The 7,303-nt window shown below is 40.1% G+C and overlaps 1 pseudogene; it reads right to left on the bottom strand.

The window, feature by feature from the left end:
- Positions 1 to 3,738: 3,738 nt before the first annotated feature.
- On the bottom strand, positions 3,739 to 4,674 carry LOC101106674 (olfactory receptor 6C2-like; annotated as a pseudogene).
- Between the last annotated feature and the right edge of the window lie 2,629 nt (positions 4,675 to 7,303).

Genomic DNA, 7,303 nt, shown 5'->3' with positions numbered 1-7,303 from the left:
CTTTTCCACTTTTAATCATTCCCACGAACATCCCTGAAGGGTAAGTTCCTTGCACCAAGGATATGAAGCTATCCTTTCTCCTTGTGAAGTGTTTAGATCCCACCAGGTGGAGTCCCCCAGCATAGTACCAAGTTTGCCAAATCATGAAAAATAAAACAAGGAGACATTAACCTGGGTTTCTGAGACAGATGACATGCAAAGAGGTGGTGTTGTTGCTGCCGTTCAGTCACTAAGGTGTGTCTGACTCTTTGCGACCCCATCAACTGTAGCCTGCCAGGCTCCTCTGTCCACGGGATTCCTCAGGCAAGAATACTGCAGTGGGTTGCCATGCCCTCCTCCAGGGGATCTTCCCAACACAGGGATCCAACCCATGTCTCTGACATCTCCTGCATTGGCAGGCCGGTTCTTTACTGGAAACCCATATATATATATATATATATACACACACACACACACACATATATATATATATATATATATATATATATATACATCTGAAATAACCAAAAGAATTATTTCTTCAGAAAACATTTAAAAAATTATCATATGATCCTGCAATTCCACTCCTCAACATATACCCAGAGAAGACCATAATTTGAAAAGACACATGTTCCCTGATGTTCAGAGCATGACTATTTACAACAGCTAAGACAAGGCATCCCACTCCAGTACTCTTGCCTGGAAAATCCATGGACAGAGGAGCCTGGTAGGCTGCAGTCCATGGGGTCGCTAAGAGTCAGACACGACTGAGTGACTTCAATTTCACTTTTTACTTTCATGCATTGGAGAAGGAGATGGCAACCCGCTCCAGTGTTCTTGCCTGGAGAATCCCAGGGACGGGGGAGCCTGGTGGGCTGCCGTCTATGGGGTCACACAGAGTTGGACACAACTGAAGTGACTTAGCAGCAAGACAAAGGAAGCATCCCAAGTGTCCATCTACAGACAATTGGTCTAAGAAGACATATATATATATATATATATATATATATATATATATAGGAAATGGAATATAACTCAGCCATTAAAAAAAGAATGAAATACTGCTATTTGCAGCAACATGGGTGGACCTAGAGATTATTATACTAAGTGAAGTAAGCCAGACAGAGAAAGACAAATTTCAAGTAATATCACTTACATGTGGACTCTAGAAAAAAATAATAATAATACAAATGAGCTTATATACAAAACAGAAATAGAAGATCCTTAGCAGTTCCTGAACCTATGATATGGCTCTATATTCTCTCATCATCTTCTCTGAAGATGAGGAAACATCACCAGGTGTGGGCTGGTGGCAATCTGAGGCCAGCAGGGACTGAGAATGGGCTGCCTGATGGCAGCGGGTGGAGAGTTGTGTGGCAGGAAAGCAAACAAAATAGCAGGCAGGGATATGGGGAGCAGGGGGATTCTCCAGAGCTACCTTTAGGACTTCTACGGGAGGCATTTGTGCACTGAGGGGATGACTGAGTAATCATTTGCATGAGTTATTTTATGATAGGAGTCCTAATAAGGAAAACAGAACTAACAAGCCACCGCACACCAGAAGAGTTCAGGAAAGGTCAAAAGGAGATACCATGTGTCCTGCCACCTCCCAGAATCCTCCTTGCTGGAATACATCTTGGCTAAACAATGCATGTGCCACCAGGAAGCACTCTGAGCCAGAATGATTGGCCAAAGACAACCCAGAAACTAATCCCACCTCCATAAAACTTGAGACCACAAGCCACATGGAAGAGCAGTTCTCCTGGGTTCCTTTCCCCTCTTGCTCTCCACCTGAGCATCCCTTCCCAATAAAGTCCCTTGCTTTACTAGTGCCTGTGTCTCCTCAGACAATTTATTTCCGAGTGTTAGACAAGAGCCCGTATTTAGGCCCTGAAAATGATCCCCCTTCCTGCAACACTTCTCTTTGCCCATTCCCTCACTCCCTAATTAGTAACTTCTCAAGTCTGCTCTTTGGAGCTCAGTGAAGCTCTAGATCAATGCCTTTTTCTACAAACAAGAAACATGGAACACAGAAAGGCTTTGACCCTGGAGTGCCCCCTTGGGGTCCTGCTTGTCACCTCTTCTCTGCTCCTCTTCAATCCCAAAGTGAACAAGGGTGAGAAGAGAAAGGAAATAAAGTTTTGGATAGAGAGTTTAATCATTAACTTGACAAGGGAACTCAGTTTTAGGGGGACACAGTCTCAGATCTCACTTGAGTCTGTCATTGAGTTGTAATCAGACAATAAGTTGGGTTGGAATGACAAGAGGCCTGCAGTGGACTGTTTATCTAAAATGGCATCTTCATTCAGGTGTCTGACACAGCAGCTGAGAGGCCTGGAAGAGATGGGCTGCCCGGGCATCTTGTTATGGTCTTTCCATTAAGCTAGCTTAGGTTTTCTCACTGCTTGGCAAGATTAAGGTTTTCAGACTTTTCATTTGGCACCTGGATCCCCCCTAGGGAGGGTGTTCCCAAAAAAGAAGGTAGAAGTTGCAAAGCTTCTTATCTCTTAAGTCATACAACTTCACTTCTACCACACTCTCATGATCAAAAATATAGACCCAGGCAGGTTAAAGGGGAGAAGAAGTAAATTACATCTCATGATGAGGAAATGAGATTGAAGAATATGAAACAACCATTAACCCACCACAGCCATGACTCTGAAAAGACCTCTAAAGGCCAAAAGTAGCTGCATACATTCAACTCACCCTTCAACAGTTTTGCCCTTTGCAAATTCCTGGACTTTCAGATCCTTACTGTTTCACCACCATCTGATGCTTTAACCCAATGATTTTTGCTTGGTATCTGCCTTTTTTAAGTGTTCTTACACAAGTTACTAGAGGAGGAGGGAATATACCCATAAACTCTAAAGACTATGTAGTTACAATTTTTATGTATTGCCAAGGGGGTGGCCAGTTGTTTCTATCTTCATTTTAGTACATTCAGATAGGAAGAGATATTAAAATATTATGTTATACAAATTAACATATTATTTATTGTGAAGCAACATTGACAGGCTTAAAGTTAAAATTAAGGCTGCTTACATAAGACTCTTGAGAGTCCCTTGGACTGCAAGCAGATCCAACCAGTCCATTCTGAAGGAGATCAACCCTGGGATTTCTTTGGAAGGAATGATGCTAAAGCTGAAGCTCCAGTACTTTGGCCACCTCATGCGAAGAGTTGACTCATTGGAAAAGACTCTGATGCTGGGAGGGATTGTGGGCAGGAGGAGAAGGGGATGCCCGAGGATGAGATGGCTGGATGGCATCACGGACTCAATGGACGTGAGTCTGAGTGAACTCCGGAAGATGGTGATGGACAGGGAGGCCTGGCGTGCTGCGATTCATGGGGTCGCAAAGAGTCGGACATGACTGAGCGACTGAACTAACTAAATAAATAAATAACATTTCCTGAAAATTGACGTACTTCTCTTAAAAAATAAAGGCACTTCAAAGCAGAGTTTATTGCAAAGAGGAAAAAGCAGTGATATGTCCAGAATAGGTTCCACATGCAAAACTAATGAATTTGAGAATGTTAAGTGGAATTGTTAAATTGCAGATTGGGCAGATATGAAAAGGGTTAGCAGTTTCAGAGGATTAGAAAAATGCTCATCTACATAATGTTAGTCCCTTCAGGATTCTTTCTTAGATGTTCTCAATTTTCTTTAATGCTTGCCCAAATACGTCACTCTAATGGCACAAATTGCCACCCACATACCAATGACAGATATGTTACTTTAGAGTTTCCAGTGCACTGTTCTGCTACTTTTTTGAATAAAATATTAACCTTTCAAGAATGTCATGGAAAGATCGCTTCACTTGTTTATTCCTCAGGGTATAAATGAAAGGGTTCAACATAGGGGCAATAGATTTAGTCAGCAGAGAAACTCCCTTAATTAAGGGCCACTTCATCCTTAGCTGAAGGTTTCACATACATAAAAATGCAACTGCCATAGGTGATGAAAACCACAATCATGTGGGAAGAACATGTGGAAAAGGCTTTTTTCCTTTCCTGAGCAGAGGGTAATCTTAGAACTGTCCTAATAATGTATATGTAGGACAGAACTATGCACACAAGGGTCGCTATAAAGGTCAACACAGCACAGAATATAACCAGCTGCTCTATGAACCATGTATCGGAACATGCATTCTTCAGTATTGGAGAAGCATCACAGAAAAAATAGTCAATAAAAGAGTCACAGAATTCCAGGTGGACACTCAGGCCAAGGGGTGGAAGGATAATCAAGAAGCCAGATACCCAACAAGAGAGAATGAGGCTCCTGCAGACTCTGCTGTTCATGATGGTCATGTAGTGAAGGGGTTTGCAGATGGCCACATAGCGGTCATAAGACATCACAGTCAAGAGGAAAAATTCTGTAGCTGCAAAAAGGACAATAAAAAAGATTTGGCTGAAGCAGGCATTGATGGTGATAATTTTGTCCCCACATGATATGATGTAGAGGTATGTGGGCACACAGGCCGTTGTGAATGAGATTTCTAAGAAAGAGAAATTTTGAAGAAAAAATACATAGCTGTTTTTAAATGAGGATCCACAAAGATGAGAGAAATTATGGTCAGATTCCCAATTACACTTAACATATATGTGACCAACAAAAAGACAAAAATCAAAATCTCTAGTTGTGTGTCATTTGTCAAACCCATTATGATGAATGCTGTTATTGCTGAATGGTTTCTCATCACTGACTTGGTAGTATTGTCTGATCTTCACATCAAAGTCACAGAAATTGGATCTGAAGAACAATTTCAAAATAAGATAGGATCAAATGATGCCTTTAAATGACAATTAAATCAGTCACATACATTTCTTTCTATAACTTGATGATCCATCTTTCGTGAAATGACGCCCTCAAAAGCCACTGAATGTACCACAGGAAAGGTAGAAGCATTTTTCTGGAGTCCAGTTCCAGCAGCCAGGGATTCAACTTGAAGAGATGAACAGTGTCAGCGAACGAGACAGCCTCTCAGTTTTCTTGGACTGCCTATTTATTTCAAGTTTAAAATTCTCTTTTATACTTTTACAAAAACATTAGGTCAGAGGTTTGACATTTTCAGATTCCCCTCTCCCAGATTTATTATCTCCATAAATCATTGTTGCTCTTCAAACAGAGTTCCTGTTTCAGTGATTCTCTCAGAATCGGCCTTATCATCTATTATCTACCTCCTCTAATGTGTCCTGTAGTTAACTTGTGATTACATTGTAACTCATGCTACATTCCTCAGTTTACTACTTATCTTCCTAAATCCTGTTTGCCCTAACATCCTGAGCTCACTATCTCTTAACAAGACTTCTAGCTATAGTGTCTCTAAAAATTCCTAACTTCTATAAGCGATAGTAAAATATGCTAACTTTACAACATTCCTTAAATCTTTAACTTCTAACTATTTTAATTATTTCTAAGCCCTAAATTCAGTAAACTTCTTTGCCATAAACATTTTCCTCACAAATAGGCTTCAGATAGCAATCCCTCCCATGGCCTCCTATGTGCTCATCCTGGAACACTCTTTTGTAAAATCCTTGAACAAATGTCAGTGATTAACTTTATGAATAATTTTCTGAGCAATGCTGCAGAAGGCTTTGTGCCTTCTCATGCTCCTCTCAAGAACAATAAACACCTTAATATTCCTTTTCAGTCAACTCAGCTGAGGAGAGGAAAAACAAGTCAGAATTACAAGGCCTAACTCCTTCATCCTGGGTCTGTGCCTGCAGAATGAGGGGAGGGGGCCTGGGACCGCGCCTCCATTTTGTCAGTAATGCCTAACACGGCTGCCAACAGCATTTTGTGTAGGTTCAATCATATTTCTGTCCTCTACTGCGTGAGAAACCTTGGGAAGGTCATTGAACTGCTCTGTGCTCCCACTTTCTTCCTTAATAAGATGGCTTTAATGATAATACTACATCATAGTGTTATTCTGAGAGTTAAATAAGCTATACCATATAACATCCTTATAATAGTAACTAAGAGATAATAATCTCTGTATAAATGTTATTTTCTGATGCCAATCTCTCATAATCTCAAAAAAAAAATTTTTAACACACATTTAGTTTCTTAGGTAGCATCTCTCCCTCTCTCATTATTTTCTTCCTCATCTCTAGATTAATTTCATCAGCATACAAACTCTCTCTGGCATTCCACATATTTTAAATGTTTCCCATTGGGGAGTAACATCTCTATCATTTTAATGTTTTAATTTTAATGTTTCCTATAGCTTTCATATACTTTTGACATTTAGAAACACATTAATGTGAATATCCAAAAATAAAAGCGATTTTTATCAAGAAAGATGAGTGGGAGGACTTAAAACTGAAAGCAATTTGAAAAAAAAATCAACCCCTTTTTACCTCAAAAGACATATAACCATACAATGACAAAGAGAAAAGAAGACCTAATCCCCTTCTCCTGCCTTCGCTCTTTCCCAGCATCAGGGTCTTTTCTAATGAGTCAGTTCTTCTCTTCAGGTGGCCAAAGTGTCAGAGTTTCAGCTTCAACATCAGTCCTTCCAATGAATATTCAGGACTGATTTCCTTTAGGATTGACTGATTTGATCTCCTTGCCATCCAAGGGACTCTCAAGAGTCTTCTTCAACACCACAGTTCAAAAGCATCAGTTCTTCGATGCTCAGCTCTCTTCATGGTCCAACACTCATATCCATACACGACTACTGGAAAAACCATAGCTTTGACTAGACGGACCTTTCTCAGCAAAGTAGTGTTTCTGCTTTTTAATATGCTATCTAGGTTGGTCATAACTTTTCTTCCAAGGAGCAAGTATGTCTTAATTTCATGGCTGCAGTCACCATCTACAATGATTTTAGAGCCCAAGAAAATAAAGTCTGTCACTGTTTCCATTGTTTCCCCATCTATTTGCCATGAAGTGATGGGACTGGATGCCATGATCTTAGTTTTTTTGAATGTTAGGTTTTAAGTCAGCTTTTCACACTCCTCTTGGATTTTCATCAAGAGGCTCTTGTATGCTTATATCTGGGAATATTTTTATACTGTAGTATAGTATATGTGTATATTCTTCCATATATTTCTTCAGACAACTAAAATGGCTAAGAAAGATACCACAGTTTTCACTGAGCTCACCTACAGTCCATATTTGTGTCTCATTAAAATGAATCAGGACTCCCTAAAAATCTGGCCAACTAGGGCTAAGTGGAAGAGGTAAAAAGTGAACATGTAACATCTTGTTATGCCAGAAGATAAGGAAATCCTTAGATAATAAATGGGAGCTTGTCTCAAGGCCTACAGAAGTCAGCTTAAAGATGTCTAATTGACAAAATGGGAGACCTTTTGAGCATCATG

Source organism: Ovis aries, chromosome 3 (assembly GCF_016772045.2).
Source record: "Ovis aries strain OAR_USU_Benz2616 breed Rambouillet chromosome 3, ARS-UI_Ramb_v3.0, whole genome shotgun sequence".
Classification (NCBI taxonomy): domain Eukaryota; kingdom Metazoa; phylum Chordata; class Mammalia; order Artiodactyla; family Bovidae; genus Ovis; species Ovis aries.
The sequence above is the reverse complement of the archived record's forward strand: the minus strand, read 5'-3'. Positions and strand labels throughout refer to the sequence as shown.